At 44.0% G+C, this 25,259-nt stretch overlaps 1 protein-coding gene across 1 annotated transcript in view; it reads left to right on the top strand.

Annotated features, from left to right (window-relative positions):
- LOC126272500 (venom dipeptidyl peptidase 4-like) overlaps positions 1–25,259 on the top strand; it is a 360,092-nt gene that overhangs the window by 94,236 nt on the left and 240,597 nt on the right. The gene's annotated exons all lie outside the window — the stretch shown is intronic.

Genomic DNA, 25,259 nt, shown 5'->3' with positions numbered 1-25,259 from the left:
AACTCTTAACCTTGATAATGTAGTATGTTATGAGCCCCCAATACACTAGATATAATAAGGGTGCAATACGTTGGCCGCCGGTGTTCTAATACTGATTGGTTAAAGTCAGCATCAATCGGAACACTTCGTGTCGACTGTTCTCTGTTTAAGATTGCTACTTATTGCACCGATCCCAATGGTGTAACGCTGCAATTACCTGACGAAGCTTTGTTGTATTGTCCGTGCGAGCGGCTGACTAATTGATTAATAACTGTAATTATATTTAAATGCATTATTGAATCTGAGATGCGATCAAAAACGTGTACTAAACGTTTTGAACGTCGTTTTTCTTCAACTCGCTGTGTTATATTACAAGAGCGTTAATTTAATTTCATAACCCTTCCTACAACTACGATGTCGGAAAGAAAGTGCAACACAGTCAAGGACAAATGGCTCTGAGCTGCTGAGGTCATCAGTCCCCTAGAACGTAGAACTTCTTAAACCTAACTAACCTAAGGACATCACACACATCCATGGCCGAGGCAGGATTCGAACCTGCGACCGTAGCGGTCGCGCGCTTCCAAACTGTAGCGCCTAGAACCGCTCGGCCACTCAGGCCGGCCACAGTCAAGGACAAGTGCATTTTACTAACAGGTAGCTCATCATTGTAGGCGTATACGTTAAATTCATACCAAGTGGTACACACTCGTCACAGCAAAGAGTATCCAAAAAGTCGCATTAATACACTGTATATTCTCGTATGTACAAAGTGTCACTTTTTTTTTGGGTCATCAGTCTACTGACCGGTTTGATGCGGCCCGCCACGAATTCCTCCCCTGTGCTAACCTCTTCGTCTCAGAGTAGCACTTGCAACCTATGTCCTCAATTATTTGCTTGACGTATTCCAATCTCTGTCTTCCTCTACAGTTTTTGCCCTCTACAGCTCCCTCTAGTACCATGGAAGTAATTCCCTCATGTCTTAGCAGATGTCTTATCAGCCTGTCCCTTCTCCTTATCAGTGTTTTCCACATATTTCTTTCCTCTCCGATTCTGCGTAGAACCTCCTCATTCCTTACCTTATCAGTCCACCTAATTTTCAACATTCGTCTATAGCACCACATCTCAAATGCTTCGATTCTCTTGTGTTCCGGTTTTCCCACAGTCCATGTTTCACTACCATAGAATGCTGTACTCCAGACGTACATCCTCAGAAATTTCTTCCTCAAATTAAGGCCGGTATTTGATATTAGTAGTCTTCTCTTGGCCAGAAATGCCTTTTTTGCCATAGCGAGTCTGCTTTTGATGTCCTCCTTGCTCCGTCCGTCATTGGTTATTTTACTGCCTAGGTAGCAGAATTCCTTAACTTCAATGACTTCGTGACCATCAATCCTGATGTTAAGTTTCTCGCTGTTCTCATTTCTACTACTTCTCATTAACTTCGTCTTTCTCCGATTTACTCTCAAACCATACTGTGTACTCATTAGACTGTTCATTCCGTTCAGCAGATCATTTAATTCTTCTTCACTTTCACTCAGGATAGCAATGTCATCAGTGTCATTAAGGTGCAATAATTGCCCCAAGCATCTTGCGCCACTTGTTGCAATGCAGTAATGGTTTTGCTGGCTCTGGAGAACGAGTAGGTTCCCACTTCATCATGTCTCATACGTGTTCAGTTCGCGATAGATCTAGCCAGGGCTGTTCTACACTACGAAGAGCATGTTGCGCCGCCGCAGTCGTATGTGGGCGTGCATTGCCCTGCTGAAAAGACACCCCAGCTTCCTGTGGAAGAAATGGCAGTAGCACGGCACAACAGCCTGTGCAATGTAGTGGGCAGTGGTTACTGTACCCTGCAGAAACACCAGATGTATCTGTCACTGATGGTGCCCACCCCCCCACCCTTCGCTCTACCTCCCCCCTCCCCGCCCCCCCCCCCCCCCGAGCCATGAAGCCAGGGATGAGACCTGTGCCGTGGGCGAATGAATTCTGGAATAGGCAGCTCACCATATCTACATCGTACACGTGTAGATCCGTCACTCACATTGTGACAGTAGATACTCAGCAATGAAGACAAGACAGCAGCAGTCCACTCTCCAGGGGACTGTTTCACGACATCAGAGTAGCCGTGCTTGGTGATATGTGTCAGAGGAGCCTGGCCAGAGGTACACGTGATCTTAATCTTGCTGCAAGCAGAAGGATCCCATTGGTTCTTAATGACAAAGCAGGTGCAACGTGTGCCCAGATTTCGTCTCTGGATGATGTTCAGTCGGCCGCTGCAGCTTGCACAGTCGTCGATTTGGACGTGCGTGTGTGCAGTGTGGAGGTCCAGAACCTGGTCTACAGGAGTAGACTGCTGAAAGACGCGACACAAACCGATACACTGTGCCCAACATATGCAGTACTCCGTACACGTCGGTGCGGCGTGGTTGTAGCCCGGAATGAATGTCTCAGACACTGCTCGCACCTAAGCTCAGCTCATTTACTGCCTGCAGAGACAAAACAGAGGGTGCACACACAGCCTTTCTGATTGCCGATAACTGCGACGAATAAATCACTAACACAACAACTCCTCAGATAGCGCATATCATTGAATGGTGGCCCAGAACACATTTCTTGAGCGTGTTGAATTTTTTCCCGGCAGTGTGTGGACCGCATTTGAAGATGACCGTCTCTATAATGCGCACTCGGGAATACATGTTACTTCCGTGTCAAAATTTATGCCATAGCAGCTGATAGGCACGGGTCGCACACGCTCTTGAGTATTCGAAGACAAACAATAAAACATTCCCCCTCTCACATCCTCTAATCCCGCAGTGGTTGTTTTGCTTAAGGCACCCTCACTTATGCCTGTATGAGTCACGATTTTCAGCCGGATGCACCCAATGGACTCAACTGACATCCACAAAGTCAGTATTGGCTGTTGAGCAAAAAGGTTTGACGACCACTGCCTCATGCCTAAAAAGAAAAAAAAAGTTTGAGCAATTGTAAACTGCTTAAAATATTACTGCTTTCGTAAGTATTTGTAATTGTTATTGATGAGGAAAATTGCACTCTTTACAAGCTATTAACGTTAGTTGACGTTCTTGGACTCGGCTGTTAGCTGCTAAATGCATAATATTGTAAAATACGGCTGAGAACCGCGGGCTACAATGATACTTAATTCGGGCTGCATGCGGCCCTTAGGCCGCAGTTTGCTGATCAATGATCTAAAGGAATGCAATCGCGTGACTGGCATGATGACATGTTCCCCACGTGAAGCACTGTTCATCTCAGTGCGTTTTTGCGCATATTCCTATTATTATTTTCATTCATACGCGCTGCGAGATTAAACCCAAAAATCTTACCGATCTTCGTATTTAATTCTTTTGGATGGCGAACCATTTAGCAATGGTGTCGCGGAAATGTGGGTGTGGTAAGGCCGCTAACGGAAATGTACTCTGCGGACGTGCTATCTCACCCGAGCCTCTGAGATCTATCAGGAAATGCTATAAAAATGTAATTCAACAAAGATGCGTTATAAAATTAGATGTTATCAGGCCAAATTAAACCATTATATTATGCGAAATCAGTCTACATATTATGAAAACGAATATTATTTTAAATACATTTGCGCATTAAAAGGATCAGTTATTTGCATAAAGCTGGATCTGAATTCCCATAACAGTGTCCAAAACGCCCTCTGTTAGAGCTTCAAAACCAAACGATGAATAACTGTAATGTCTATATGTGTACAATTTACTGATTTAAGTATATGCACATAACAATTTTTAGAATAGTTTGAATATCAACCCATGACAGACAAAAAAGTGAAACACTTGCATGGGAAGGAAGAAACGAAATGAAACGAAATGGGACGGTGTATGATGTCGATTCCAATTCATAACGAACTTGACTGTAACAACCCAGTTATCAGTATGACATTGCACCCTCTCTCGTCTCGAAGCATGCACTGATCCGGTGGGGAAGGTTGTCAAACAGCCGTTGTATCTTCTCCTGAGAGCTAACGATCCTGCTGCAGTGGTAACACCGGTTCCTGCCCGATCGTTGCAGTTAAGCGCTGTCGGGTTTGGCTAGCACTGGGATTTGTCACCATACGGGTCTGCTGAGTGCATTTGGCAAGTGGGGTGCACTCAGCCCCGGTGAGACCAACTGAGGAGCTACTTGACTGAGAAGTAGCGACAACGGTCACGAAAACTGTCAACGCCAGTGAGAGCATGGTGACCACATGCCTCTCCGTATCCACATCCGGGGTCGTCTAAGGGCTGAGGATGGCACCGCAGCCGGTCGGTACCGCTGGGCCATCAAGACTTGCTCGGACGCTGTTTGTTTGTTTTATCTTCTCCTGAGACAAGCTGACCCCCAACTATTGTAAGTGGTCCTTCATACCATGGATACTCGCACTCGATGGAGTTCATGTCTGAACTGGTCCCGAAAATGTTCAGTAGGCAATAGGGAACAGATCTGGGGCTCTTGCTGGCCACGGGAGTACTTTGACATCACGGAGGTAATTCATGCAGAGGCCTGAAATATGGCACCAATATACCGTTCCCTGAGGTGAAACACATAATGACGCAGAATGTCCGTGACTTACTATTGTGGTGTGAGAGTTCCCTCAGCCGCTACCAGCCATAACCGGAAGTCATAACCGATGGCTCCCCACGCCATGATAGGAGTAAAAGGGCTGTGCTGTACCAAAACATTGGGAGAATGGCACATCTTCCTGCGTCATCACCAAACTCCAGGGTAGTGCAAAACTGTGATTCACCTCTGAAAACAATGCGACACCATTCGTAAGCAGTCCATGCTTCGAGGTTGCGGCACCACTCCAAACGCAGCCTTTTGTGTTGTGGTATCAAAGGTAGCCTATGCAGGGGCAGTAATTCCCTATCCGGCTGCTGCTAGTCTATGACCCATGATGTTGGGTGCCACAATGTTCCAGCGTGTCCATTATTTGTTTCTGGACGTAAGGCGTAAATGTCAAAGGGTCAGAATGTGCTTGGTGAACAACATTGCGCCACTGTCACATCTGGAAGCCCCACAAATCTGGATGTTGCACGATTCGACCAGCTGTCCAAATAGAGACTGACAGTAAGTCTCCTGTCAGATTCTTTCAGGTCTGTCAACGCTGTCTCACACAAGTACTCGCCACCTCCAGGTCCTTCGACTGTTATGCCAAGGGGCCCGGGTTCAATTCCCGACTGGGTCGGAGATTTTCCCCGCTCAGGAACTGGGTGTTGTGCATCTTAATCATCATCATTTCATCCCCATCGACACGCAAGTCGCCGAAGTGGCGTCAACTCAAAAGACTTGCACCAGGCGACCGGTCTACCAGACGGGAGGCCCCAGCCACATGACGGCAGTGATCACTCATCTGATGCTATTCACGCTGCTTATAGACACTACCAGGCTTGGTGGCCACTCTACCTATCATATAGAATATGGTGTTAATCATTTACATACTTGTCAAAATTGTGTATCTTCACGAAATTACATGTCTTCTGGGTGCTTCACTTTCTTTGTTAGGCATGAAGGAAGAATACCTGACAGACATATTTGTGTTGAATCTGGCCTTTGGCCTACGATTTTAGACTAGGGTTTTTAGTGCTTTTCTTGGTGGTTGGTTTTTCCTTTTTTGTTTCTATAGTCGGCCAACCACTGTCACACACGGTGTGATTTTAATTCCTTTTTTCTGGTCTCTGTCTGTGTCTTCTTGTCCTGTGTCGTCTCTTGTCATCTCCAGTGTTTGTTCTTATTCTTTGTGGGTGTTTCAAGTTCGTGGGAAAAGGGACCGATGGCCCCGTAGTATGGTCCCTTTAATCCCACAAACCAACCAACCAGCCTCAACTACTTCTGGCCGAAGGGTTCCGACACCCTGGTGAGTTTTTATATGGCTCTTCTATTCGCCAGGGTGTCTCTACGAGAGTCACTAGAACTTATTGTTCAGATATTTAACACGAACACTGCCGGCCTTTCAAGGAATACCCTGACTTCACAGAAAATACTACGAATAGAGGGAAGGAACCGCAATGAGTGGTTTACGCTCCCTTATGGCTGCCAGTAGTTATATGGAGTACTTCGATACAGAAGCCGCAAAGCCATCCAGATGGAAACGTTATTGTTTTTTCCATTACAGAGCTGATACGTTTGTCATATGGCTCTGTGGAAGAGACCATCTCCATTTCTTCTTCGCACATCTAAATTCCATACATGACAACACCAAATTCACTACAGAGATCAAGGCAGAGGGGCGACTACCATTCCTGGAAGTTATACTCAACAGATGAGCAGGTGGCACCATGGGTCACAGCCTATGTTGGAAGGAAACCTGCGTCGAGGCAGCTGCCACTACTCTGTGCAGAGGGATGTTTTGCTCAAAACGCAAGTAGACAAAAAATGGTTCAAATGGCTCTGAGCACTATGGGACTTAACATCTGAGGTCATCGGTCCCCCGGAACTTAGAACTACTTAAACCTAACTAACACAAGGACATCAGACACATCCATGCCCGAGGCAGGATTTGAACCTGCAACCGTAGCGGTCGCTCGGTTCCAGACAGAAGCGCCTAGAACCGATTGGCCTCACCGGCCAGCAGCAAGTACACAGGATAGGCACCATCTCTGGTGCTTGTGTAGTGCAACACCTGTCACAGAGAACTGGAACTCTAATCATTTACACACCAGCTGATAGTGTGTACATGAGCAGTCAAACTGACATCCGACAATATTGTCTGGGCCTCTTAATTTTATTTTTTTTGTCAGTCTCTGTATATAGACTACTGTTTGGAAAAAAGCGAAACAGCAAGACCCAGAGATTCACTCACAATGAAATTTAGATCACCGATTAGGGACATACACGACACAAATGATTAGCATTACACACCTGTCCGGTATGGAGTAGCGCCACCACGTCCTGCAATCCGAGCAGCTGGATGTCGTGGCATGGAATCAGAGAGCATCTGAATGTACTGCTGAGGAATACTCTGCCACGCGGTTTGTTGGTGTGTCCACAAAGAATAAACTGTGGCTGCAAAAATGATTCAAATGGCTCTGAGCACTATGGGACTTAACATCTGAGGTCAACAGTCCACTAGAACTTAGAATTACTGGTTTAAATGGCTCTGAGCACTATGGGACTAAACTTCGTAGGTCAGCAGTCCCCTAGAACCTAGAACTACTTAAACCTAGCTAACCTAAGGACATCACACACATCCATGCCCGAGGCAGGATTCGAACCTGCCACCGTAGCGGTCACGCGGGTCCAGACAGAAGCGCGTAGAACCGCTTGGCCACAGCGGCCGGCCAACTGTGGCTGCAGGAGGACCTAAACGAACAAGATGCCGAACGACCATGTTTCAGACATATTCGATGGGCGACGTGTCAGGCGAACGGTCAGATCAGGGAAGCGGTGGTATCTATCGTTCTTCAAAGAAGGCTTGCATATTCCTCGCCACATGCATCTGGGCATTGTCCTGTTGAACTATGGCATGGCGAATAGCCTACAGGAGGGGCAGTGCCTCTCTGATGTAGCAGAGGCTCTTCAGACTGCCATCAAGACGTAGTAGGCGAGAGCTCCTGTCATAGGCTATGACGCCCCAAACCATCACACTTTACGTTTATCTGCCGTACCGTTCAACAATAGAATCTCTCGGGCTGGGTTGACGACTGCTGCGCCGAACTCATATGCTGCCATCAACCCACGTTAACAGGTTTAAGCGGTACTCATACGTAAACACTACATTTTGCCACTCAGCACCCCAGTGTTGGCATTCACCTGCCCTTTGCAGTCTGTGACGTTGGTGGGTTCTGGTCAATGGAAGCCGACATAGTGGCACACGTGCCATCAATCTAACCTGTAGGAGACGGCGTCGAACCGTCCACGCAGACACGTCCACAGCCGTTGCAGTGCTCCAGCGTTGCGCCAGCACTGTGGACGAAGCTGCTCTGTCCGTTACGGCCAAGTGGGCAAGATGGCGGTCGTGTCGCGCTGTGTTCACATTGTGCCGTGCAGTATCCTGATGGCGCTGTGTATGCCCCTCTCTTCGACCATAAATATAATAGACTGGCCCTGACGTCATTTTCGTGGCTCCAACATCTCTGGGCTAAAGTCACGTGAATGTTGGCAAAACATGGTTGTTTCGTGTTGCGCTTGTGGCTGTACTCAGCGTTTTTTCGGGGAAATGGCATTACATTTCCCGTGTGTTTCTATGATAGTACAGATGCGTTTATTGAAATCTGCTGAAGTGACTTTTATATGTTTTTTACACTTGAAATAGAGTATCACGTAAAGTAAAGAGTTGAAAGTGATGCCTGTAAAGTGAGATTCATATTACATTTTGGAAAGTATCTGTGATAATTCTGTTGCAGAAGTAAGTATAACTGTTTCTCGCTCCTACTCATAGGTTCCTTAAGGATGAAAACCGATGGCAGCTTTGGATACAGGCCCCGAAACAGAAAAACTGTAAGCCATCTGCACATACACGCCGTTTTGTATATACAAGTGAGATTATAATGAGGTAAGAGCACCTATTGTCGACACATGGAGAGAATTTTCTACCTTCTAATACTATTAAATCAATGTAGGCTCCAAAATTATTTTCAGAAACTTCAAAGTCTCACCTTTCATCCAAAATATCATTTATTTTAAAAAAACTGATAGTTTAAACTTTTGTAAAAATAGTAGGAACTGAACCTTTCAAGTGCACCTAAAATTGATACTCTAAAATGGACCTGCTCCTAACGTCGACAATTTTGGCACCTATAGTTGACATAATTCCCATATCCCATTCTCTTTTATAAGTGACTAGAGCTCAAAACGCGGCGAATCTAATATTTAAAGTTTTGACATCAGCCCACTCTTACTGTTTAAAATTCTTTTAACGACATTTTACTTTGATTGATAGTTTATAGTAATTTCGTCCCGCCGCCCAGCAGAGGCGCGTCCGATGAATTTGTAAGATTTTACAAATGGTACTGTGAACAAATCCAGGTCAAATGTAGTTCTGACATAATTTTTCGCAAATAAAAAAGTAATTTTTGTTGGAAGCGCCTTGCAGTCAATTGAGAAATGTGGGTAAAATACGATACAGACATAGGATGGCAGACCGCTGATTTGAAAACCCGCCCCGTTTTGCCAATAGTCACGTGGTTTATGTTGGAGCTACATGAGCCCTATAGCTTCTGCACAGCAAGGCCAGTCTACTAGTATCTATGGTCGAAGGCCCCTCTTCACTCCAGTGATTCCACACACGCCTCACTGTTGAAGCAGCGTGCCGTATATAAGCCTCAATGTCACGGAATGAAAGACCCGCCTCCCGGAGGCCAGTCATTCTGTCCCGTTCGAACGCACTCAAGTGATGTCGGCGAGGCATAATGGCACTTGGTTAGAAGTTTCCATGACGTTTCCATACTGACTGAGGTTGCGTAACATTGGCCTGTCTAGTCTCACAAAAGAGGACGCTGTAGGGCCTAAGCGCACCCCACCTCTCTGCCATTTAAGTCACTTACTATGTTTCGGCTGTTCTACACGTCCTCTTATCGTGGCGTGTTGCAGACCATTGCTTCTGACTGTTTCACTTTTTAGAAATGGTAGTTTGTTCTAGCCTCAGTTCACCCAAAAAAGAATGGTAAATTGTTTAAAAACCCTAACTTCTGTACTCAACCACTCACACTTGAATAAGGTAGATATTTCAGTTGTACTTCCACGGCTTACTGTGTAACGTAAGGCTGCAGACCAGCGTAATAAGCGACCGTCTGAAAATTAACTGTTCTGGCTACACTTGTCTTGCTGTCGCTTCCTTCTCTGCTTTCATTTTATGCACACACTATGTGATCAAAACTATCTGGACAACTATTAGTAAACGTTTATGTGAGTGTGTCCACGATTCGCCTTGATGACAGCATGAACTGTGCTAGGGACACTCTCGGTGAGATGTCTGAATGGCAGCCCTTCTTCCACAAGGGTCGAGACCAGAGAAGGCAGTAATGTTGAACGTAGGTTCTAACTTACCCCAAAGGTGTTTCGCTGGATTCAAGTCGGAACTCTTCGTATGCCAGGGAATTTCAGTAATGTTATTATCCACAAACCATTGCCTCAAAGATGCTGCTTTAAAACAAGGTGCATTGCCATGGTAACAGAAACAACCTTCGTCTCCGGACTGTTTCTCTGTTTCACACAGTACACAATGCTGTAAAACGAGTTCATAAACTTTCTAATTTACTTTCGCATTTAGTGTTTTCTTAAGCGTAATAAGGGGATCAGATGGTAAACACGAAAAACACCCTAATTTCGTAAGACGGCCAGCCCCATACTTCGCTCTCAGCACTACGCCTGACGGCAAGTAATGTTCTCTAAATATATCCCATACCCAATCTCTTCCGTCGGATTGCAGCACGGTGTGTGGTCGTTCAACCATTACAAATCATTCGTTTCCAGTCATCTTCTGTTTCATGTCGCCTCATTGTCTCTATATGGCTGTACCATGGGAAACAAGGAGAGGATGTGGTTTGGTTGCCAGTATCTTCTTTCTGTAACACAAACTGCACACATATATTAACTGGGTCCTTTATTCATAAGAATATAAAATCAATTAACGGAAGATAGTCGTTGTGGTACAAGCTCTCTGTAGTAGTCCACGTTAGCCTCACTGCTGGTGAAGTACAAGTCCGCTGTGTACAGTATTCTGGTCTCTATATGATGTCTGATGCTGAGCTAGAGGCTGTGATTGCGACTCCATCTCGGTCACTCCTGGATGACAGATTTTAACTCCGTCGGTGCGATAGACTGGCCCTCCAGTCCACAGCGGCGATCTAAATACTGGCGACCGAGAGGGCGTTGGCGGTGCGTTTCCTGTGAGTCTATCGTTGGCCTCTATAGGTCTTCTCGCAACGTCTTTGCTGCATGGTGTGCTGGCGCCAGCTTATGCCAGTACATTCTGTCCAGTGGCATCGGTCTTCACACCACCTCAAGTCTCGGTCAGCACTGACCACAGAAATGTGTGGCTTATGAACTGCTGTGCCATTGTACTCCATCCTTTTTAACGCATTATGCAGAGTCATTGTGCTATATGGATTGGTGGTAGCACTTTGGAACTCGCAACTGATTTCTTCTGCTGATTTCATCTGTTTTTAGGGTTTTGGGTCTCAGTCTGTAAAAATGGAAAGCTTGTAGGATTGCACTGTTGTCCATTTGCCTATCTGTCTGTGCGAGTGCCCAGAATCTTTTTTCTCACGAATGGGTAGATGCCTCAAGATCAGATTTATGTCAAAAAAATGGTGCCTTCTAGATGCAAAAATTTTGAGCTTCTAAGTCACTTCAATCAAATGTTACAGACATTTCTGTCACATTTTTGACACTCGAAAACTCTCACCAAAATCTATAGGGTGGTTCTCGTTTAATTAAGATCCTGAAATTTTGCAAAAAGAGAAGTTTCACAGGAAAAATAAAGGGAAAAAATCCGAAAATTGTTTATTTTTAATTATATAATACGAAAAAATATTTGTCATTTTTTATCCATATGTCTACTAAGGCACTTTTTCTCTTGAACAGGTTGGTGTATCAAATTCAAATTTATGTCTATGGTCCCTTGGTGGTGTAAAGAATTCAAACATCTAAGTCAGTGTAATCAAAAGATTTAGTCATTTATGTCAATTAGTTTGATACTCGCAAACTCACTTGACGAAACTTATAGCGTACTTTACGTTGACCTAGAATCATGAGATTTGACAAGAAGAAGGGTTTCACATTACAAGTAAAGTAAAAAGTCTGTAACTAGTTAAATGGTTATTAGGGCCTCTGCGAGCACGCTCAAGTGCCGAAACACGATGTGGTGTGGACTCGACTAACGTCTGAAGTAGTGCTGGAGGGAACTGACACCATGAATCCTGCAGGGCTGTCCATAAATCCGTAAGAGTTCGTGGGGATGGAGAGCTCTTCTGAAAAGCACCTTGCGAGGCATCCCAGATATGCTCAATAACATTCATGTCTGGGGAATTTGGTGGCCAGCGGAAGTGTTTAAACTCAGAAGAGTGTTCCTGGAGCCACTCTGTTGAAATTCTGGACCTATGGGGTGTCGAATTGTCTTGCTGCAATTGCCCGTTGGAATGCACAGTGGGCATGAATGGATGCAGGTGATCAGACAGGATGCTTTCGTACGTGTCACATGTCAGAATCGTATCTAGACGTATCAGCGGTCCCATATCACTCCAACTGCACACACCCCACACCATTACAGAGCCTCCCCAAGCTTGAACAGTCCCCTGCTGACATGCAGGGCCCATGGATTCATGAGGTTGTTTCCATACCTGTACACGTCCATCCGCTCGATAGAAATTGAAACGAGACTCGTCCGACCAGGCAACATGTTTCCAGTCATAAACAGTCCAATGACAGTGTTGAAAGCCCCAGGCGAGGGGTAAAGCTTTGTGTCGTGCAGTCATCGAGGGTACACGAGAGGCCTTCGGCTCTGAAAGCCCATGTCGATGATGTTTCGTTGAGTGGTTCGCACTCTGACAGTTGTTGATGGTACAGCATTGAAATCAGAAGCAATTTACGGAAGGGGTGGACTTCTTTCACGTTGAGCAACTCTCTTCAGTCGTCGTTCGTCCCGTTCTTGCAGGATCTTTTCCCGGCCGATTCAATGTCGGAGATTTGATGTTTTATTGCATTCCTGATATTCGCGGTACTCTCGCTAATTGGTCGTACGGGAAAATCTCCACTTCATCGCTACTTCGGAGATGCTGTGTCCCATCGCCCGTGCGCTGATTATAAAACCACGTTCAAACTCAGTTAACTCTTGATAACCTGACACTGTATCAGCAGTAATCGATCTAACAACTGCGCCACACATTTGTTTTGTAATATAGGCGTTGCCGACCGCAACGCCGTATTCTGCCTGTTTACGTATTTGTATACGCATGCTTATACCAGTTTCTTTGGCGCTTATACATGAATTAGGGCTAGAATTCGCCAGTTTTTTAGTGGTTACATTAGCGTTTTGCGAACGTGTATGGATTTGAGTTATTTACTTCCTATTCGGTTAGATAGTCTACGTTAGCACCACTTACCATTATTATATAGTAAATATAATGGGCTTAAGTGTCTACAAATGTTTATTGACGCCTTTCATCTAATACTGCTGCCGCATTTATTTGTTTTGCAATTTATTTTGCATAAAAATGTGTCAGTATCAACATTCCGGTTCAAAACTCAAATTTTATTGATTTAACAAAAGTTGAAGCTGTTTTTCGGTAGTGCTGTACAAGTGCTACCTAGAGACACTTGTGCTTTAAGGCCACTTGAGGAGTTTGGAAGTTATTATTTTTGAAGTTACTAAGTGCAGTTATATAATTTACCGCCAGTATTTAAGGCATTATTGTATCTACAAAATGGATGTTTAGGCGTGCTTCTTCGCCTCGTTTCTCTCTTTCGAGTGGCTCCATTGTGTGTTCTGCATCCCTAAGTATGGATTTTACGTATGTGGCGGCCGTGACAGAACTTGCGGCCTTGGCGTCTAACTGCGCCTATCTGTCATCTCTCAGATGGAGATTCCTTCACACGAGCTCTGTTCGGAAGGAACTAGTTCCTCTTCGGTATGACTAGAATCTCCACGACACATGTGGTACACTCGAGGTACCTGTATCGTGGAGACTCAAGTCATGCCCACTTGAGTGATTTTATATCAACTGGTGCTAGGCAGCCATTAAGGAAAGTCAAGCAAGTGCTTGGTATGCGAACACCACCATGACATCGTTCATGTTTTCAACTTGAAAGCGCCTTTTCCTGTCTTGGGCGTCGAACCATTTCAGTGACAAACCATTTGGATCACCTAAGTCAGATTTTCCTCATTACTAAAGAGGCACAGTAGAGACCGCCGGAAAAGTTCTGCTGACTCCGGAACCGCAAGTGTAAAAAGAATATTTTCTTGTCAGAAGAAAAGCAGCAACAGCAGACAGGAGAGGTCAGTGACTTCGAACGTGAACTATGCGGTAGGTGTGAAATCGGCCAAGTATGAGCAACACTCGCGCAGTGAGGGTTCCATACAAACTTAACTGTATACGAGTACTGGAAATTCCAAGACCGTATCAAAATCTATACAATAGTAGGTCCTCAGACCAGAACAGAGATAAAAAAAGGAAAAAGAAGGGTACAGGGGACTTCAGTGTACATATGTAGAAAGAGAAAGATTTATTAAAACATTTTTTTTAGTTACTATACTTACTAAAAGTGACTGCCAACTTAAGTTTTATAATTGGATGCAGTAATGTTCGTCTGTTATGCTTTTGACGGGTGGCGAATGTAATATATGTTCAAATAAAAAAAAATATTTTTATGTGATATAATAACAATTTCACTAGTTACAGATTTTTCACTTTACTTGCAGTGTCAAATCATGCCTCTTGTCAAAGTTCATGATTCCAGGGCAACGTGAAGTACCCTATAACTTTTGATTAGTGAGGTTGCGAGTATCAAAGTAATTGACGTAAGTAACCGAATTGTTTGATTGTGTCGACTTAGGTGCTTAAATTTTTTACACCGCCAAGGGACCGTAGAATTTTGTATCTGACATAAATTTGAACTTGATACGCCAACCTATTCAAGAGAAAAAGTCTCTTAATAGACGGACAGATAAAAAATTACAAGAGTATTTTTTACTATTATGTAATTACAAATCAACAATTTTCGGGTTTTTTCCCTTTATTTGTTCTGGGAAACCTTACTTGTTGCAAAATTTCATGATCCTAAGTCAACGGGAAGCACCCTATAGGTTTTCGAGTATCAAAAATGTGACAGAAGTGGCCGTATCTTTTGATCGAAGTAACTTAGAAGCTTAACATTTTTGCACTTCGAAGGGACTATTTCAAAATGTGACATAAATCTGGCCTTGAGGCATTTACCCATTCTTGAGAAAAAAGATTCTGGACACTCGCACAGACAATTAGACAAATGGACAGAAGTGCGATCCTATAAGCGTTCGATCTTTACAGACTGTGACACGGAACCCTAAAAACGCGAGAAATCAGCAGGATAAAACAGTTGTGAGTTCCAAAGTGCTACCACCAACCCATCTAGCACAATGACTCTGCATAATACGTTAAAAAGGATGGAGTACAATGGCACAGCAGCTCATAAGCCACACATTTCTGTGGTCAGTGCTGACCGAGACTTGAGGTGGTGTAAAGAGCGATGCTATTGGACAGAATGTGCTGGCGTAAGCAAACACCATGCGGCAAAGAGGTTGTGAGAAGTTCGATAGACGCAAACGACAGACTCACAGGAAACGTGCCGCCAACGCTCTCTCGGCCGCCAGTATTTAGATCGTTGCGACTGGAGGGCTAGTCTGTTACACCGTCTGAGATCGAGTCTGTCATCCAGGATTCACCGAGTCGGAGTCGCAGTCACAGCCCCTAGCTCAGAATCACACAACACATAGCGACCAGTATCGTGTACTTCACCAGCAGCGAGGCTAACGTGATTACAGAGAGCTTGTCCCACAACGACTATCTTGCGTTAAGTAATTTTGTATTGTTATGAATAAAGGACCTAGTTAATATATGCGTGCAGTTTGTGTTATAGAAAGAGGATACTGGTTACCAAACAACATCCTCTCCTAGTTTCCCATGGTACCGCTCTACAGAGACAATGAAACGGCATAAAACAGAAGATGACTGGAAACGAATGATTTGTAATGATTGAACGACCCCACACCGTGCTGCAATCCGCCGGAAGAGTTTGGGTTTGGGATATACTTAGAGAACATTACCTGCCGTCAGGTGTAGTGTGGAAAGCGAAGTATGGGGCTGGTAGTGTTACGAAATTAGGTTGTTTTTCGTTCTTACCATGTGATCCTCTTATTACGCTTAAGAAAACGCTAAATGCGAAAGTAAATTCGAAAGAGTATGAGCTCGTTTTACAGCGTTGTGTATTGTGTGCAGTAGAGAAACAGTCTTTGAGGAAATGGTTTGTAGACAGTAACATTGCTGAAATGCCCTGTCATTCGAAAAGTCCTGACTTGAATCCAGCGAAACACCTTTGGGATGAGTTAGAACCTTCGCTCCAGCCCCCAGCGTTCAACATTATTGCCTTCTCTGGTTTCGACTCTTGTAGAAGAAGGGGCAGCCATTCAGACATCTCACCGAGAGTGTCTAGCACAGTTCATGCTGTCATAAAGGCGAATGGTGGACACACTCCACATAAACGTGTACTAATAGGTGTCCAGATAGTTTTGATCGCATAGTGTATGCATAAAATGAAAGCAGAGAAGGAAGTCACAGCAAGAGGAGCCAGAAGAGCTAATTTTCAGACAGTCGCTGAAGGAGCTAACTTAGCTGTTTTACAAAGATCCATTTTTGAAAAAAAAAAAAAACAAAGAAAGAAAGCCTGTGCCGTGAACACCCAGCAACCGCTGGTGAAGAGCACTTCAGTGTGAGGACAAAGTTCCGTGTGATGTACTAACTCGTTCTGACCTTGCACCAATAGCGTAAAGAAACACTTTCGGTGGGAGATTTTCATTCCCAGACGTTGTAGCCTTCCCTTACCACAAGGGCTGCTCGCTCTGCAGATTAGAGAGACTACAGCTGCGAAGCGCGAGGCTGCGGGCGCGGTGTTTTTTTCGTGGCTGAGAAAGTTGGCTGCGGTTGATTCGACTGTTCTTGCCCATTCTCTTAACAGACCGTAGGCCGCGCGCAGAATGCGGAATGGTACTTTAGCGAGTACTTTCAGGACTGTTTTACGGTTTGTGACACGTCTTGTTGTTCGGTAGAAACAACTGGTGCGTTTTCAGAGTGACGACTTTCAATGAACGCACTTTCTTTGAACCTGTGCAAAATACTGTGAATTGAAAGAACAGTTTTGACTCACAACAGACCAGTTGTTAGATTACAGTATTTAATTTAATAATTCTTAAGAGAGACTACAATGGAATTCATCTGACTTACTTTAAATTGAAAGAACAATTGTCGGTTGGATGAGGCCACTTGTTACTTTGCGTGGTTGCTGATAGCGAAGTGTCCTCAGGAAAGGCCAATCGTCAATTCTGCATGATGGCGACAAGCATAGTATTCCGACCAACAAAACTAAATCCGTAGACGCTTTTTTCTTCTTCTTTCGTACCGCATGTCCTGCACGGATGCAAATTTCATGTGCCTGGTTGCCTATCGTCACAGCTTTCTGTCGAGAACATCTCCTTGATTTTGTCGTACCATCGATGGATATGGTGTTACTTTCTCCTGGATCGTGTGAAGTTTTCGTCCCTTTCAGTTATGTGCCAATACCAACTAAGGTACGTTGGTGTTAATTTTAACTGTTCCATTACATGTTCGTTTTCATTTGATTTAGCCTTGTGACAATCATGCCGGCCGCGGTGGCCGAGCGGTTCTAGGCGCTTCAGTCCGGAACCGCGTGACTGCTACGGTCGCAGGTTCGAATCCTGCCTCGGGCATGGATGCGTGCGATGTCCTTAGGTTAGTTAGGTTTAAGTAGTTCTAAGCTCTAAGGGACTGATGACCTCAAATGTTAAGTCCCATAGTGGTCAGAGCCATTTGAACCATTTTTTGACACCCATGTGCCATCACGATATACACTCCTGGAAATTGAAATAAGAAAACCGTGAATTCATTGTCTCAGGAAGGGGAAACTTTATTGACACATTCCTGGGGTCAGATACATCACATGATCACACTGACAGAACCACAGGCACATAGACACAGGCAACAGAGCATGCACAATGTCGGCACTAGTACAGTGTATATCCACCTTTCGCAGTTATGCAGGCTGCTATTCTCCCATGGAGACGATCGTAGAGATGCTGGATGTAGTCCTGTGGAACGGCTTGCCATGCCATTTCCACCTGGCGCCTCAGTTGGACCAGCGTTCGTGCTGGACGTGCAGACCGCGTGAGACGACGCTTCATCCAGTCCCAAACATGCTCCATGGGGGACAGATCCGGAGATCTTGCTGGCCAGGGTAGTTGACTTACACCTTCTAGAGCACATTGGGTGGCACGGGATACATGTGGACGTGCATTGTTCTGTTGGAACAGCAAGTTCCCTTGCCGGTCTAGGAGTGGTAGAACAATGGGTTCGATGACGGTTTGGATGTACCGTGCACTATTCAGTGTCCCATCGACGATCACCAGAGGTGTACGGCCAGTGTAGGAGATCGCTCCCCACACCATGATGCCGGGTGTTGGCCCTGTGTGCCTCGGTCGTATGCAGCCCTAATTGTGGCGCTCACCTGCACGGCGCCAAACACGCATACGACCATCATTGGCACCAAGGCAGAAGCGACTCTCATCGCTGAAGACGACACGTCTCCATTCGTCCCTCCATTCACGCCTGTCGCGACACCACTGGAGGCGGGCTGCACGATGTTGGGGCGTGAGCGGAAGACGGCCTAACGGTGTGCGGGGCCATAGCCCAGCTTCATGGAGACGGTTGCGAATGGTCCTCGCCGATACCCCAGGAGCAACAGTGTCCCTAATTTGCTGGGAAGTGGCGGTGCGGTCCCCTACGGCACTGCGTAGGATCCTACGGTCTTGGCGTGCATCCGTGCGTCGCTGCGGTCCGGTCCCAGGTCGACGGGCACGTGCACCTTCCGCCGACCACTGGCGACAACATCGATGTACTGTGGAGACCTCACGCCGCACGTGTTGAGCAATTCGGCAGTACGTCCACCCGGCCTCCCGCATGCCCACTATACGCCCTCGCTCAAAGTCCGTCAGCTGCGCATACGGTTCACGTCCACGCTGTCGCGGCATGCTACCAGTGTTAAAGACTGCGATGGAGCTCCGTATGCCACGGCAAACTGGCTGACACTGACGGCGGCGGTGCACAAATTCTGCGCAGCTAGCGCCATTGGACGGCCAACACCGCGGTTCCTGGTGTGTCCGCTGTGCCGTGCGTGTGATCATTGCTTGTACAGCCCTCTCGCAGTGTCCGGAGCAAGTATGGTGGGTCTGACACACCGGTGTCAATGTGTTCTTTTTTCCATTTCCTGGAGTGTACAAGGCCACTGGACGGATGATGAATCTATAGTATTTCCAATAGATATGTCCTCGGTTGTTGTACATTGGGATTATTACCTTGTGTTACAAAAGCCAAGAGCCTTTTTAACTCAGGACCTCTTCGTTAACTTAACAAATGGCTTTAAGTTGTTCCCTTTCTATTTCAGTTAGGGAGATTTAAATCTTAACACTCAAGTTATTCATCTGCTTATGTATTGCTGCCAGATCTGCAGATACTTTTTCCTGAAACTTAACATAATTTTCGTGACCAATAATTATTACGCTGACAAAACAAAAATCGAAACACCAAAAAATAATTAATGTAGAGTAATAAAAATTTCGGGAATACATTTGTCTAGGTAACATATTTTAGTGCTTAACGGTGCAAGATCACAGTTTAATGTAAGTGCGAGATAATCCATTGCAGACGTGGAATGCTGGTACAGTCGTGCTCAAAAGTATCCGAACGACCTGAATTGCATTTAGCTTGATTCGCATGCAACACACATAACGCAGCTATCTAGTAGGTGCTATAATCTCTCCTCGGTACGGTCGTTTGACTATTGAAAATGATTCCAACAAATCACAAATAGAAAACACTGCTCTGTATCGCAATAACCCAGGATGTAAAGTAATACCACGATACCACAAATATCAGGGAACACCTCATTACAGGTAAGACTGTCCCTAAGGTTTGTATGCTCACATTTACTGCAATAAATAACATACCTGAAATTTTACTTCTCTCATTATTACGTCAGATAGATAATGCACGTAGTACGTTCGTCGTAGTCATGGTTTCCTCTTCAAAGTAACATACCTTTCTCATTATTTAACACAAAACGACATTAAAATTTTAAGTTATTCACGAGCTGCTAGTTGAGAATATGTATGAACTTCAAATGACTCGACGAACCGTCTCGTTCTGTGTATGGATTCAAACCCAGGTCATGCAGACTAAGCAAAGATTTCGTGACTGTTGGAAACTAACACTCATTCCTCACTAGGCATACAGAGAGTCATATACCTCGATTTTAGACAGTATCAGTTAGCAAATATCAACTATAAATTACATAACGTAAACATTTTAACGGTCTAGAATTCCTACCCAGCATCCATTGTCCCTGTTAACGAACTACGAGAGATGGTAAATATTGCTTCTTCACAAGTAACTTACTTGAAATGCCGTGAGGTAAAGTTTTCCGTTGGACAGAGATTCGAACCCAGGGCCTAATCGGATTGATATCGAAGCACAATCAAATTTGACATAGAGGATTTTCTCGGCAGTAGCTAGATGTTTTAACTGAAATGACGAGACGAAACATTAATTTTTTTCCTTCCCAGGACTCCTACCCGGCACCTATCGTTGTTATATTCTAGAGAAAAGGAACGTCAAATGTGGGTCTGTTACGCCAGCAGCGACATGTGAGCATGTTTGAACTAGAAATAATATGACGAAGAGGTCAGTGCTGACTGGGAATCGAACCCCACACATATCGTTGTTGACCACACACAAAGAGACGTCAGCTACCGAGTTTTTCTCCACCAACAGCTCGGAATAACATCCTTGAACTTAAATTGATCTCGCAAATAGATCTGTGTCTCACTTGGAGTCAAAAACGTCAGATATAGTTGGTGTTGACAACGAATGAAAATACATTAAAAATCAAAGTTATTATCCACCAGCAGATAGGTATTCTCATGCTAGTGCTTGATAATACATAATGAAAACTTTAGTGTCGGGCCAGGATTCGAACCCATTCAGGCCCAATATGTGGAGATGTTGAGGAATCTTCAGTTTCGAACAAACAACAAATTGTAGTCGAGCTGTTTTGTCCCGAACGGATCAAATTCCGCGTTAAGGGCGGTCTGAGTTGCATTCCCAGTTCAGAACCAATTTTATCGACACACAGAAGATGAAATAAACGATGGGATAAGTGTCCTGTAACCATACACAGCGTTTGTTTTGTCACTAGAAATAAATAACTAGTATAAGAAAGGTTACTGGTGACAGAGTTTCCACATGTCGCCACTCCTGACTTTATTGTGGTTCAGCCTAACGTCTACTTGGTAGAGAAGGAATATCACGTCTAAAGTGAAGTCCAGACCACAATACTATTATACCTTCATAACTTGGCGTTGCCAGAAGAGAATAAAATTCTCTCTACCTATCAAAAATCATCGACAGAAGTTGAAATCGAACCCAGACCACAAGAAAGCGAACCTAACATCAATCCAACGGACCAACGAATCATCTTCGCTGCGACTTATTCTTCTATCGTAACGCCATTGCGCCACACTGGATGAGAATCTGACACATAGGCTCCCTGTAGTGGTTTGCAGCATGTTCAGTACATTCATTTACTTGGTTGACCAAATCACCATGAAATAGCTGCCTCGGCTACCTACCACATACATTCGACTCTATTTTGTAATCACCCAAATAAAATCATGTAACTTTCACCTACACAGACCTGCCAACAGTGTAGGACAAAGAAATTTAATTAGGAAGTGTTTCTTTTCACTTGAGCTACTCTATTGCGCTATCTGTTTGTTGAAAACGTCATTCAGTGCAAAAGAAAAGCCGTAACTGTTTGTCTCTCAGGAGTCTAATCCGGCCATATGCATTATTTCACAGCACTGTGGAATACGGAAGTTCTGGAGGACCTGTTATCGACTTCTGGAGCTGCTGTAACTGAATGTAAGATAAGGTACGATGAAATGAGATCGAGTACATTCACTGCAAAATTTTTTAAAACGCGATTCTGCTGTCTGCTGAAGTTATCAGTCTAATGGGACTTTGAACATAATTCCCTAAACTTCTCAACCCAAAATAGCCGTATGTGGAAAAAGGGCTAACTTCTGCGACATTTTGTTCATTTCAGGTTTTACAGACAGCCAGAGAGTAGATGCATATCGAAACTTTTGTATTATGTATGGGTAGAGCGCAGGCCAAAATACGTCGGAGAAGTATTTTTTACATTAGCTATCGTCTGGTAGTGGCATTTTATTCTTCTTCAAACCTTGTTTGAGAGCTTTAACTCAGAACAAGTTCTACATGCATGTAATGGATAAACCGCATGTGCATTTACGGACTGTTACAGATAACATCAGAGAATTCGCATATATCGTTGATGATTAATTTCTCTCTCGTGTTTACTATTGTTTTAACAACACTAAAAGAAACCTTACGAAAATTGTGCACTGTATAATAAGAAATAAAATAAAATAACCCACCATAACTTCACGACGAAAGTCTGTTTTAATAAAACTGAGTATCTGTACACAAGCGTGCCTCTATCGGCATGAATTAGTGAAATAATACTCACTTAGATTTCGATTGGGTCTGTGTTTAATTGGTATGCTGTGTCATACTCAAGATAATGATACGTATTCCTAGAACTCAAAATTTACTTGTCAGCAGCGGAAAGAGGCGTTACCTGTTGTGCAGCATTCTAAGTTTTTCACCATTGCACTATGAGCTGAAAGTATTTTCTTGTGATTTGCTTATCAATTCATTTCCTTCATACTTATCACCCTGGCATGTGAGTCTTAAGTGAAGAACAATATTGAATTTCGTATCGTTGACGGTCGATTCGGATTTCTTCAGAGTTGCTTGTATTGTGAAGCAGCTTGGCAGTCAGAAAGCCGAGATCTATGACGATTAACACAACTCACTGAGTCGAGCTGCCAAGAGGATTTGATATGTGAAGGTTTTCTTCTGATTTCGTTACACATTTTTTTCTGGAAATTCGCAGCTCAAAAAAAAAAAAAAACACAAAAAAAGCTCGCACACGCTGGCCCCTACGACGGTTTCGAACTGACGTATCCTTGAACCGTTGCAACACGAGACACGGGCGGTACTACGGAACTACGGACACACTGCTGCTGGCACCCCACTCTCATCATGGTATTGGTCGCTCAGCCTCATAACGCATCGTGAAAGATAATGAAAGTTGTCACTTATGTGAAGTATAGTATTTCTCTAGTCAAAAAATTGAATTTTCTGTGTAGCCGGCCGCGGTGGCCGTGCGATTCTAGGCGCTAAAGTCCGGAACCGCGGGACAGCTACGGTCGCAGGTTCGAATCCTGCCTCGGCCATGGATGTGTGTGATGTCCTTAGGTTAGTTAGGTTTAAGTAGTTCTAAGTTCTAGAGGACTGATGACCTAAGATGTTAAGTCCCATAGTGCTCAGAGCCATTTGAACCATTTTTGAATTTTCTGTCTCATTGTGTTAGTTTACATGAGGATTATACAGCATGACTCATTCAAATGGTAAGGGAATATCAAGTGAATTTTGTAAGTCAATTCAGTACCATACGCGAAAGTGATTACACTGTCACAGTGTTGCCAAATGTTTGTGACGATGTTGTCAATTCTCAGCTGTGTTAGGTACAGCTCTGTAGCGTTATAGGAGGAGAATCCTGTGCTCGTGTCATAGGAGGATACAGAGAGGAGGCGCGAGATTTGGTTAATATGTAGCGTTTTCTCCTACCAGTTATGTCAAACATTCAGGTGTGTAATCTTCCATCAAGATTACAGTTTCCCACAAAATATATACGAATAAAACACTTACCATTTACTGTGTGACAAAAGATTATTTCAGTACAATAAAAAGTCTTTGGAAATCAACTTTGCCCACCTGTCACGAAAAGTAAGATAACAAACACTTTGCACCTCGAAATCGATTGCATCTATATGCAGTCTTGTGATAATACAAGTAGAATTTCATGAATTTCACGAGAATGTAGAAAAATGTTGGTGCGAATGGAAGCTGTAGGAAACACAGTTAACTAATTAGTCTGTACCACTTAATAATCAATTCATTTGAAAAATCAGAAGAGAGAAGACACTAAAAATTATGCTCATTAAGACAGAAACTAAAGTGCAGATGCCGGCACTGTGCAGATCTGTACTTTTTCATCTTCAGATCTATACAAATAATGTATACTATCAGCGTATTCATTGCTTTCGTAATGTATCCCTCTATTTTAGTCTTCTAATGATGAACTGCATCCATACCCATGAGTCTGATTGTTTCTTTGTATCCTTCCAACTACTATCTTTGTGTGTTATTGTTCAGTGCTCAAAAAGCAAAATATTATGCCTGCTCCCACGAGGTATTAAAACGAGGTCGCGAGAAGGCTAACGATATCAAAATACAGTGAGACGCCAATTTATCTGTCGTCATGGTGTTAAGCCGACAGAAATAGTTGGGTGTTATTGCGTGCATCATCGGCATCCCGTTGTCGTCTTCTCTTATTGAGATTTTCGTATTACTCTGAACACAAGACCCCGATATAAATGTGTATATTCTCCGTGACGAAACATCTCACATTCCATTCATCCTGACCCATTCATTACTTGCATCGGCGGCAATGAGTGATAGGAAAGCTGTTGTGAGGTGACGAATAACAATAACAATGGAAGTAATAACAAATCAATAATGATGTTTACTGCATTTCAGACGATTAACAAAATAACAAAGAAATGCTGAGTGTTTAATTGGCGCACTGTGTAGGTGTTCTTACCACTTTGTTACTGAATTCTGTTCTAGTTGTTTGCAGAGAGAAAACAAAGAACCCTGTAGCCATACATGTTGCTAGTACAACGAGATATTACCTATCAACTATCCTTGCTTTACATCACGAGACGAACATGGCGTACTGAGCTGATATTTGAGATACATTTCCGTTTTCTCTCTCTGTCTCTCTCTCTCTTTTTATTTTTATTTTAATTTTTTGTGGAAAGCATCGAGAAGCGCGATAATAAGCAAGTAGGCATAGAGGTATTCGACTGAAACCAAGATTGTAACTGGGGTCGACAGCATCGTCGTCTAACACCTTGAAAACTCGAACAGTGACAGTGCTCTGCCGGTTACTTACGTTTACTGGTATCAAAGCTACAGCATGAAAACACAAAAATGTTAATAACCCTAAGATCATTAATTTTTGAACCCATAGAAAGTAAAGCAGTCATCAGTCGGAAGAGTGGTTTGAACACCACAGTGCTTTAATAGGCACGGACTTGGGGGTGGTATGCCGTTGCTTTGCTCCGACCTTTGAGTTGACTTACCTAGCCAGTTAATAGGGGAACCTACAGTTTAACGTGGCTTTTGGACCACAGTGCAACTCGACATCTTTCACGTCAACAAACAGTGCAGATGGGAAATAAGTGTAAAATGTCACGGACGAGGGATCGAACCTGAGACGTTCGTATCCGTAGTCCTGCTCTTCATCACCTTGCCACCATGCAGCTAACACTTTGGTTTCTGATTGGAATTAAA

The sequence above is a fragment of the Schistocerca gregaria genome, chromosome 5, assembly GCF_023897955.1.
Source record: "Schistocerca gregaria isolate iqSchGreg1 chromosome 5, iqSchGreg1.2, whole genome shotgun sequence".
Classification (NCBI taxonomy): domain Eukaryota; kingdom Metazoa; phylum Arthropoda; class Insecta; order Orthoptera; family Acrididae; genus Schistocerca; species Schistocerca gregaria.
This window is presented reverse-complemented; position numbering and strand designations above follow the sequence as displayed.